Source organism: Lactuca serriola, chromosome 6, assembly GCF_051521515.1.
Source record: "Lactuca serriola cultivar US96UC23 chromosome 6, Lser_US96UC23_V15, whole genome shotgun sequence".
Lineage (NCBI taxonomy): Eukaryota > Viridiplantae > Streptophyta > Magnoliopsida > Asterales > Asteraceae > Lactuca > Lactuca serriola.
In genome coordinates this window covers 97,079,676-97,090,052 of record NC_136413.1, presented here as the reverse complement: position 1 = coordinate 97,090,052, position 10,377 = coordinate 97,079,676, and positions in this window count along the sequence as shown.

The window sequence follows — 10,377 nt, the reverse complement described above, 5'->3', positions numbered from 1 at the left end:
AAGAAAACCAAGCTAGGCTCTGATACCACTGATGAGTTTTAGCCATAAGAACTTTCCTATGTGCGCATGCAAAACCCTAATGCTTGGATCTAGGCTTTCTAATAAACATGCTTTGAATCCAAGACTTCTAATGACTAATTAGGTTAAATAACAACATTGAAACAGATCTAGAATCATACCTTTAAGTTCCTTGTTGATCTTGAGGTCTTGGAGCTTCTAGAGTCACAAATGTCACTCCTCTAATGGCTTACAAACACCAATAGCAAGGAAGATGATTTAGGAGAGATGAGAGGGGAGGAAATCGGCCAGGGTTCTCTTGCTTTAAGAGAGGTGCTGATTTCCTTATGCCATGGGGTCTATTTATACTTGTAGACTCCTTAAGGGTTACAACCTAAACCCTAATTGGATAATCTTCTCTTAAGGCTATCCATATCCTTTCCATAGATAAGCCTTGGACGATTTTGAAGCTATCCTAGCTTCTAGAATCCGTCCCTAGCATATCCATAAGGATTTACAGTCTAAAGCTTAACTATCAAACAATTGACAGTTTATACCCCTTTATTTAATTAATCTCTTTAAGTCACCAAATTAATTCTAATTAATTATATGACTTATATTAAACAAATAACAAATATATTATTCATTATATTATTCTCATAATATATTAATAATATTTACTCTCTCATAATAAATCATCCTATCAAGTTGCTATGGTGAAGGCAACCCAAAAGGACTATACACAACCGGGTCAAATACTTGCCTAATATAGTTGCAGCCTTAGACACTATTCCAATAGGAACATGTAAGGCTAAACATGTAAGTTGAACTAGTTTATGTAGCAAATACTCCTATAGTATTTAAATTCTTGTGTTTGATCCTTGTGATGTTTTTGGTAAGTTTTGACTTGTTGCTCACTACGAGCATTCCTCGATATACATTGGTCTGATCTCGGGCAAATATAGTTGATCACGCTATATTTGTCCCAAATCTGATTACATATATCGAGTCTTAATCGTAGTGTCCAACTTGTCTAAATACTTGTTGTATAGTTATAATCATGAAAATAATTTGTTGTATGCATGTATTTATATTTAAATGAACTAACAATTTAAGTTAAACGAAACGTGGCTTAGGCGTAAAACAAAAAAAATGTTTTGTCAGAGAGTATGTCCCTTAATCATTTATAGTTTGTATATGTTGTGTGGTTCGATATACTTAGTTCACTATAAACAGTTCTCTGATACCAATTTGTCACACCCCCAAACCGGAACGGCGGAAAACATTCGGGGGCGGATGACTTCATGTGGTAACGTAACAAATGAATACATAGTAAAGAAAGCAATACAACCATCATATATATAAATGAAAGTTTACATTGTCAAAAGGTACATGTTCAAAACCAATTACAATATGATGTCAAAATATGAAATTAAACTGGCGCCGCAACGTCCCTTCTTCAAAAGCTGTTTATTACCTGTAATTACTGAATCCCTGGGACATAGAAGTAGTTTTGAAAGAGTAGATCAACATTTAAGCTGGTGAGTTTCATAAGTATTAAATGACAATGTTTGTATGAAATGAAATGTTTTGTTCTTGTTTGTTTGTTCCTAGAAAATCCTATATTTTCTATTAGCATAAATGTAGCCTTCTTTCAAGACCAATGTTTGTTTCTAGAAAATGTATGTACGTATAAAATTTCTAATACGTCTGAAAACCCCCATAAATCAATGTGTTTTTAATACTCCATGTGAGTTTTATAACCATGCTATTGACTAGACATGCCTATACACAATGTTCTTCAGGCGTTGGAATGTTCTGACGTTTGTCACCCAAAATGGTGGACTGTAGCTAACAGTCAGGGCGCGGGTTGTCAAGCCCGTATAGATCTATACACAAACACCATGCTCCCCCTACAAGGGATTCTGGTATATAATACAGGACTTGAAATGTGTACTCGAGCGTATGTGAAGTTAATGTCTCACAAAACTTAGTATAAAACAGATTTATGTGTGAAAATGTTCGTTTGTTCTTGTATATGAAAGTAAACTTCTTGAAATAGTGTTTCTAGTATGTAAAAGTTCGTAATGTTCTCGTAAAACTATACCTATTATAGTTTTCTAAAAATGTGTCTCGTTTGCATAGAAATTCCTAGTAAAATGCTTACTCGTTATGAAAAGTGTAATTTTTATAGTGTCTAAGATGGACACCTATACATACAGTTTAAGCAGAGTGTTTGATTTATACATATATATCAACATTTTTCATTACAAAAGATATGAGGTTATCATGATATATTTTGCATGCGAATGTTTCCCTATAATAGTTATAAATCATATATGATTCCGTTGATAAAAAGTGTATAATGAAACTATATATAACATACGATAATAGTCGTGTGTTTTACTTGTATGCCCCCCTTAAAAGCATATAAAAGTATTTATAAAACATTTAAAAGTGTGGATTATAAGGGTATGAACTCACTTGAAAGATCGAAGAAAGGCGAGATGAAAACCGAGCAGAACTTCGACTCGAGAAAGCGGATTTTCTCGGGAATCTCGGGAGCACAAACGACCTTCGGGACTTGAGCAAAGTGACTGGGGCTTCGGGTTAGCACGGGCATGGAAAACGAGGCAAGAACGCAAGAAAGTTGGGAGAAATGGAGCTCTTTCTTCGGAACCCTCGCATCCCTTTTATAGGGGCTGGGAACCGCCTCCGTACGCTGGGCTTACGCGTGCGTCACTTATGAGCGCATCCTCGACTGCTTCGGACTCTGGATGGGACGGGGCATAGCCTCTCATAGGGCGCGACGTGGACGATCCGAGGCCTAGGCCTTGAGTACGCTGGGTGTAACTCGGCCCTATCTGATGACTCGTCCTTCGGATAATACCAAGGTTTATAATTAAAATTTATATTTTAATTATTTAATAAACTTCAAATATTTATATCTTCTTCATACGAACTCCGTTTTCGACGTTCTTTATATCCACGCGTAGGTGAGACTACGCTCTACAACTTTCGTTTAGATTCCGTCGGAAAATTTTGAAATTATTTTTATTATTTATTTTTAAAAGGTCGTGTTAAGAAAATTTCGTTAGAAATTCATAACTTCTTTATCTGACGTCTGTTTTTGCCAGAATTTTTTACCGTTGAAATACCATTGTCGAGACCTTCGATTCTCGTTTAGCTCATTCCGGCTAAAAGTCGCTCGATCTCCGATTCGAGTTTTTAGCTGTCTGTCGCTAAGCCGAACTTGAAAAAATCATAACTTCAATATACGAAGTTGGATTTGGGCGTTCTTTTTACATACGATCACGGTTTAATGACATCAAACATAGTAGGTAATTAAATAGAAACTTTTTGGACATTTTATTTTCGAAGTTAATTTCATTATCTCAAAAGTGGTTACAATACTTGACTTTTTAGGTCATTACATAGAGATGAAATATCGGGTTGTCACAGATTGTCCTTGGGACATCCTCCTCTAATACTCGTAACTGGTGATATTCAGACCTTAGATCTATTTCTGAAAGGTAAATAGTTCCTTGCGGTTGGTCAACCGACTCATCTATGCGAAGCAGAGGGTAATGATTTCTAATGGAAATCTTGTCGAGGTCTCTCAAGTCGATGGACTTACGAAGCAATCCATCTATATTCTTGAAGAATAAGACCGGAGCTCTCTAGGGTGAGAATCTTGGTCATTCCATTCTTTTGCTGAGTAGTTTGTTAAGTTATCCGGATGGTTCTTGTATCTCCGTGGGTGTTAGTCTGTAGGGTGATCTAGTTATAGGAGTCGTATTGGGTTCTAAGTTTGTTCGCATGACGATGCGATTACTCGTAGCCTTGGGCAGTCTCTGTCCAAAAGTTCATATTAAAGGTCATACAAGGTTCATCAATCATAGTCTCATGTATACGAGTCATATATAATTAAGATTGAAAAGGTAGTCGAATAAATGATTCTTCTTTAAGCCCACATCCCAACGAGGAAAAGAAGTTAAAGTGGAATAATCAATTCTAAACCCGTAGAACCTTGATTATATACCACCCTTATGTATACATTCTTCAGCGATAGATCAATCGTATGGGTCTTTGGATTGAACTTGACATACTGTATGAGTGGTACTTCGGGAAGGTTTGCTGAGATTTCTTCGGAAAGGATAAGAAACATGAGGTACTCCATGCGTGAGTACTTCGGTGTTCTGGGATGACGGCTTCGCTAGAAAGACGATTTCGGTGAAAGAGGTGTGCGCACGAAACTGGTATTGCGAGGATCGAATTGACTCAAGTTGTATGATAATGTCGGAATCATATGTAAACTAAAGACATTAGATTTGAACATAAGGCGTTACAGACAAAACACAACAGTGCAACCTTTAACCGAGTTACAGTACTATAGATTTACTACATGACTATTGCTGCGAACTAGGTATACTACAAAAGACAAGTATACGCAGCACGAGGGTCCCCTTCCAGACGGGATCTCGGAAAAGATAAGACTCTAGATGCACTAGTTTTAAACAGTTTATAAGTCTTTTACAACGAAACTCCTTAATTACATTAACGTGGGTCCGAAGTTGTCTCTCCTGCTGCAGTGATCCTTAGTATTCTGCCGTGTGCGCTGGAGTTCTTTGTTATTGGACAATCCTTCTTGACGTGCCCAATTTCACCGCATTGGTAACATATCTGGCTGGTACTAGCATTGGTGGTGGAAGTAATATGTCGGGTCAGAGTTATGTGAACACGGGTGTTTTCTTTGTTCATCCACTTTGAAACTTTCCTTTTATGGGGTCCGGTTTTACCACTACTGTCACAAGCTTGGTTGATCCCGATGCCAGGGGCTTGAGTGATGGGTCGTGCCGGTGCTCCACAGCTACGAGCATGGTGCCCTATTTTTAGGCAATTGCAACATTGCATTTCATGGCAAGCCTCATTATGATGAGAGCTACACTTATCACACTTTGGTAGCTTTCCCTCGTATGGTCTGATCGGTACTGGGAATGCAGGGGCTGCCACTTGTTGTTGTTCCATGGCAAGTCGTTGGGATCGCTTGCATTCCTTCTGGGCCAACGCTTTCATTTCCAGTTCTCTGTTTTACAACTTTGTAGGTCTGTGACTATTGTCATTTGTTGGTTTCCCAGATTGGTACTGCAATCGGAATTGTCGACTCCTTTGTCAGCCTTGTTCGCGTTGTCAGAGTTGATGTGTGCAAGGAAATCTGTCACGGCAGCTGTTACCGCAGCTTGTAACGTAGCGGCATCGATATGAAGGATAGGGGTTTCGTTGCTATGTGGGTTATTTCTGATGGGTTTTGAGCATTCTAACACTTCCTAAGTGTACATGCAACCCTAATAACCTTGGATCTATGTTTGTCTAATTATCATGCAAAGTTGAATTTCCAAGGTTATATTCCTATCTAGCATACATGGGGAACAATTTTAACTTGAATGAAAGATAGAATAACTTACCTTGTTGTTGCTTATGTTCCTTGAAACCTTGTGAGCCTAGCACCCCAAGTGTGATGCCTCAAATGCTTCACACAACACCAAATGCTCTTGGAAAGACCTTTGAGATAATACACACTTCTTAAAATCGGCCAAGCCCTCTAGTTTCTTATGTCTAGCCGATTTTGGTGGAGAATGGGATCCTTATATAGTGTTGACACATCTAGGGTTACACCATGTAAACCCTAATGTGTCATGACTCTTCATTTCCATGACCCATGGGTTTGTAACTCCCATGGAGCATCCATGGAGCATCCTATGGGTAGAACCCAACTTGATAATCCATGGAGCCTCTTAGCCCACTATACAAGATATGAATGATTTACATAATCAACCCATATATTTAATTAGTTATCCTTTGATCACTTAATTAATTCCAAATTAATTCTTTGATCAAACTAATCAAATAATAATATTATTAATATATTAGAACTTATAATATATTAATAATCTCCAAGTGTTATTTCTCTCATTTAGTCTATCCAATTGCATGGTGCCATGCAACCCAAATGGACCATGCCGGGTCGGGTCAAGTACACACCCGAAATAGTTATGGACTTAGACACCTTATCCAACAGTCTCCCACTTGGATAAGTCTAATAACTATATCTCTAGTACTTCAGGAACCGACCGGCAATTGTAGCTCTTTCAAGGTCTCTCGGAACTGAGAAGATGATGGTACGCCATTTAAGATAAGGGATCATATAATCCTCCGTTCTAGATATCAGCCGGACAAATACATGGAACAATGTCTTACTTATTGTCCAGCAGTTTGTTTCTCGATTTTCGATTTGTTTGACAAAGAACTTAATTGAACACATCAACTTAGTTCTGACCGGGCCCGGTACATAGGTCAAAACAAAATCATCGAGGGGCCCAGATATCAGCTTCTAATCCAAGAAGGAACAGATAAACTTTGACTCATATGTTTGTTCTACCACTCATTGAATTACACACAAAAGCACGTTTTATAACATCGAGTTACCAATGCGTTTTGGTACAGTCAATGCATAACCAACTTGTAAGTAACAAATCATATCTCTAGGTTTGAAGACTTATATGATATTACCGTCTCACGATCACTCGAGATAGAATTCCATGAAGTGATTCCAGTGAGCGTGGATTGAGTCCAATACTCAGAACTTATGAGCACTCATGATTGTTGTAGCCTTGTCCAACACCTTAGATCTCTACAACCCATCATGACAGTCTTGATTCATACCTACTTCCGACATATGACCGACTGTGGAGGTTTGAATAATATGTTATACCAAACAAAATTATTCTGGAAGTCAAAACATGCAAAAGAAATATAGTAAACGATCGACAAGAGATAGCAACACTTTACTCATAAATAAAACTCCTTTTATTCATCATCTAATGTCAATTACACTTTACAAATTTCTGGGTTATCTAACTACTGAATCCAATATCATCCTTCAGCCCTATGCTCCGAGCATGCTGGAGATGCTTAACCCGAGTCAGTCCCTTCGTGAGGGGATCTGCTGGGTTCTCATCCGATGATACCCTCTTTGCCACGAGGAGTCCTTCTATCCGATGTCTGATAAAATGGTATTTTCTGTCAATGTGTCTGGATCTCCCGTGATCCCTTGGTTCTTTGGCTAAGGCAACAGCACTTTCACTATCACAGAAAATCTCCATTGGCTCTTTGATAGCTGGTACAACTCCAAGGTCTCCAATGAAGTTCTTCAGCCATATCGCCTCCTTTGCCGCCTCGCTAGCTGCAATATACTCTGATTCACAAGTTGAATCAGCCACTGTCTCTTGCTTGGAACTCTTCCAAGAGATTGCTCCTCCATTTAGGGTAAAGACCCAACCCGACTGAGAGCGGAAATTATCCCTATCAGTCTGGAAGCTAGCATCACTATACCCTACAACTCTCAAGTCATCACTCCCACCGAGGGTAAGGACCCAGTCCTTAGTCCTCCGTAGGTACTTAAGGATATTCTTTACCGCAGTCCAGTGTGCCTTGCCAGGGTTCGCCTGATACCTGCTAACCATGCTCAAGGCAAAAGCTACATCGGGTCGAGTACACGTCATAGCATACATGATCGATCCTACAGCCGAAGCATAAGGTGTTCGACTCATTTCTGCTATCTCAGCCTCAGTGCTAGGGCTTTGTGTCTTACTTAATCTGGTGTTACTCTGGATGGGTAACTCTCCTTTCTTGGAATCCTGCATGCTGAATCTCTTCAGCACCTTATCCAAGTAGGTACTCTGACTAAGTCCAATTAGTCTTTTACTCCGATCTCTCAAGATCCTTATCCCTAGAATATAGGTAGCTTCTCCTAGGTCCTTCATAGAGAAACACTTCCCAAGCCAGGACTTAACTTCCTGCAGAGTTGGGATGTCATTTCCTATGAGTAGTATGTCATCCACATACAACACCAAAAAGCTAACTATACTCCCACTAGCCTTGACATACATGCAAGACTCATCTTCACTCCTAGAAAAGCCAAATTCCTTGACCTTTTCATCAAAGCAAAGATTCCATCTGCGAGGTGCTTGCTTCAATCCATAAATGGATTTCTCAAGCTTACACACTCTATTAGGGTACTCGTTGCTGACAAAACCCTCTGGCTGACTCATGTAAACATCTTCAGCCAACTTTCCATTAAGGAACACGGTTTTGACATCCATTTGCCATATTTCATAGTCATGAAATGCAGCTATGGCCAACAGAACCCGAATAGACTTAATCTTGGCTACTGGAGAAAAGGTCTCATCATAGTCCACTCCAGGAATTTGAGAGAAACCCTTTGCAACCAGTCTAGCCTTATATGTGTGTACATTTCCATCCATGTCGGTCTTCTTCTTGAAGACCCATTTGCACCCTACTGTCTTACGACCTGGTACATTCTCAACCAAGTTCCAAACTTGATTGTCATACATGGACTGTATTTCACTGTCCATTGCCTCTTTCCACTTGGTTGACTCAGGGCCTGCCATGGCTTCCGCGTAACTGTTAGGTTCATCCAGACCTATCAGTGTCTCATCACTGATAAGTGTATCTCCTTCTGCAGTAATATGGAATCCATAGTAATGCTCAGGAGCATTCCTAACCCTTGTGGAACGCCTCAGAGGTACAGACATGTCAATTGGCTCAACAGGAGTTTCCTCCTCAAGTTGAGTGCTAGGGTTTGAAGTTCCTTCATCGCTTGACTCTTGAATTTCTTCAAGATCAACTTGCCTCCCACTGTTTCCTTGGCTTATGAACTCTCTTTCTCTAAAGAAAGCCCTCCTAGCTACAAAGACCACATTTTCACTAGGTCTATAGAAGAGGTAACCAAAGGACTGTTGTGGGTAGCCGATGAAAATACACCTCTCGCTTCGGGGTTCGAGCTTATCATGAGTCTCGCGTCTCACGAAAGCCTCACAACCCCAAATCTTGATGTGGTCTAGTTTGGGTACTTTACCAGTCCACATCTCGTGAGGAGTTTTGGCAACTTTCTTTGTAGGGACTAGATTAAGGATATGGGCGACAGTCTCTAAGGCATACCCCCAGAATGAGATTGGTAGCGAAGCTCGACTCATCATGGAACGAACCATATCTAACAAGGTTCGATTACGCCTCTCAGCCACACCATTCAACTGTGGTGTCCTGGGAGGTGTCAATTGTGAGACTATCCCACATTCCCTTAGATAGTCAAGGAACTCTGAACTAAGATACTCACCACCACGATCGGATCGAAGCATCTTAATGTTCCTGCCCAATTGATTCTCGACTTCCTGTTTAAATTCCTTAAACCTCTCGAAAGTCTTTGACTTATGCTTGATCAAGTAGACATATCCATTTCTACTATAATCACCAGTAAAAGTCAAATAATAACGATTAGCATCCCTTGTGGCATGTTTGAATGGTCCACACACATCCGTGTGTATAAGGTCCAACAAACCTTCACCCCTCTCACACGAACCTGTGAAGGGTGACTTTGTCATTTTTCCAAGTAAGCATGATTCGCAACTATCATCTGACTTTAGGTCAAATGACTCCAAGACTCCATCCTTTTGGAGTTGGCCTATGCGTTTCTTGCTTATATGTCCAAGACGACAATGCCATAATGATGCTTTATCCAAGTTATTATTATTAATAGAATCAATACACAAAACATTATTTCCTAAGTTATCTACAACAGATACAGCTTCATACACACCATCACAAGGTAATGCTTTAAAATAAAGAACATTATTAAAGAAAGCATCAATAGAACCAACTTCATTATTAAATGAAAAGGTAAACCCTTGTTTGTACAAAGCATGAAAGGAAATAATATTTCTTGCCATTCCTGGCGAGTAACAACATTTATTCAAATCTAAATTAAACCCACTACTTAGCGATAAAGTATAAACTCCAATCTTGGTAACAGGTAAAGCTTTCATATTCCCCATGATCAAGTTTATTATTCCTTGCTCCACATTCTCACTTCTTCTTAGTCCCTGCAAGTCACAACAAATATGAATACCACACCCGGTATCAAGGACCCAAGATTTAGAATGGGGTGAGTTACTAGAAATGATAGTGTAAATACCTGCATGGTTGGGTTTAACTTTCCCATCCTTCACATCTTGCTGGTATTTTGGGCAGTTCCACTTCCAATGTGATTTTTCATGGCAATAGAAGCATTCAGCCTCTTTTGGGTCAGAAGAAGGAGTGATGAAACCTTTCTTGGTTCCACTTGAAGAAGAGCCATCAAGGGTCCGAGCCTTGGTACCCTTAGAAGAGCTCTTTCTCTTCTTCCCTCGACTTTTCCCGATTGCCAAAACCGGAGTAGAGTTTGGAGTAGAAGTGATAGCAACCGACTTCCCCTTAAGACCTGATTATGCGGTATTGAGAAGTCCCTGAAGTTTGTTGAGTGTG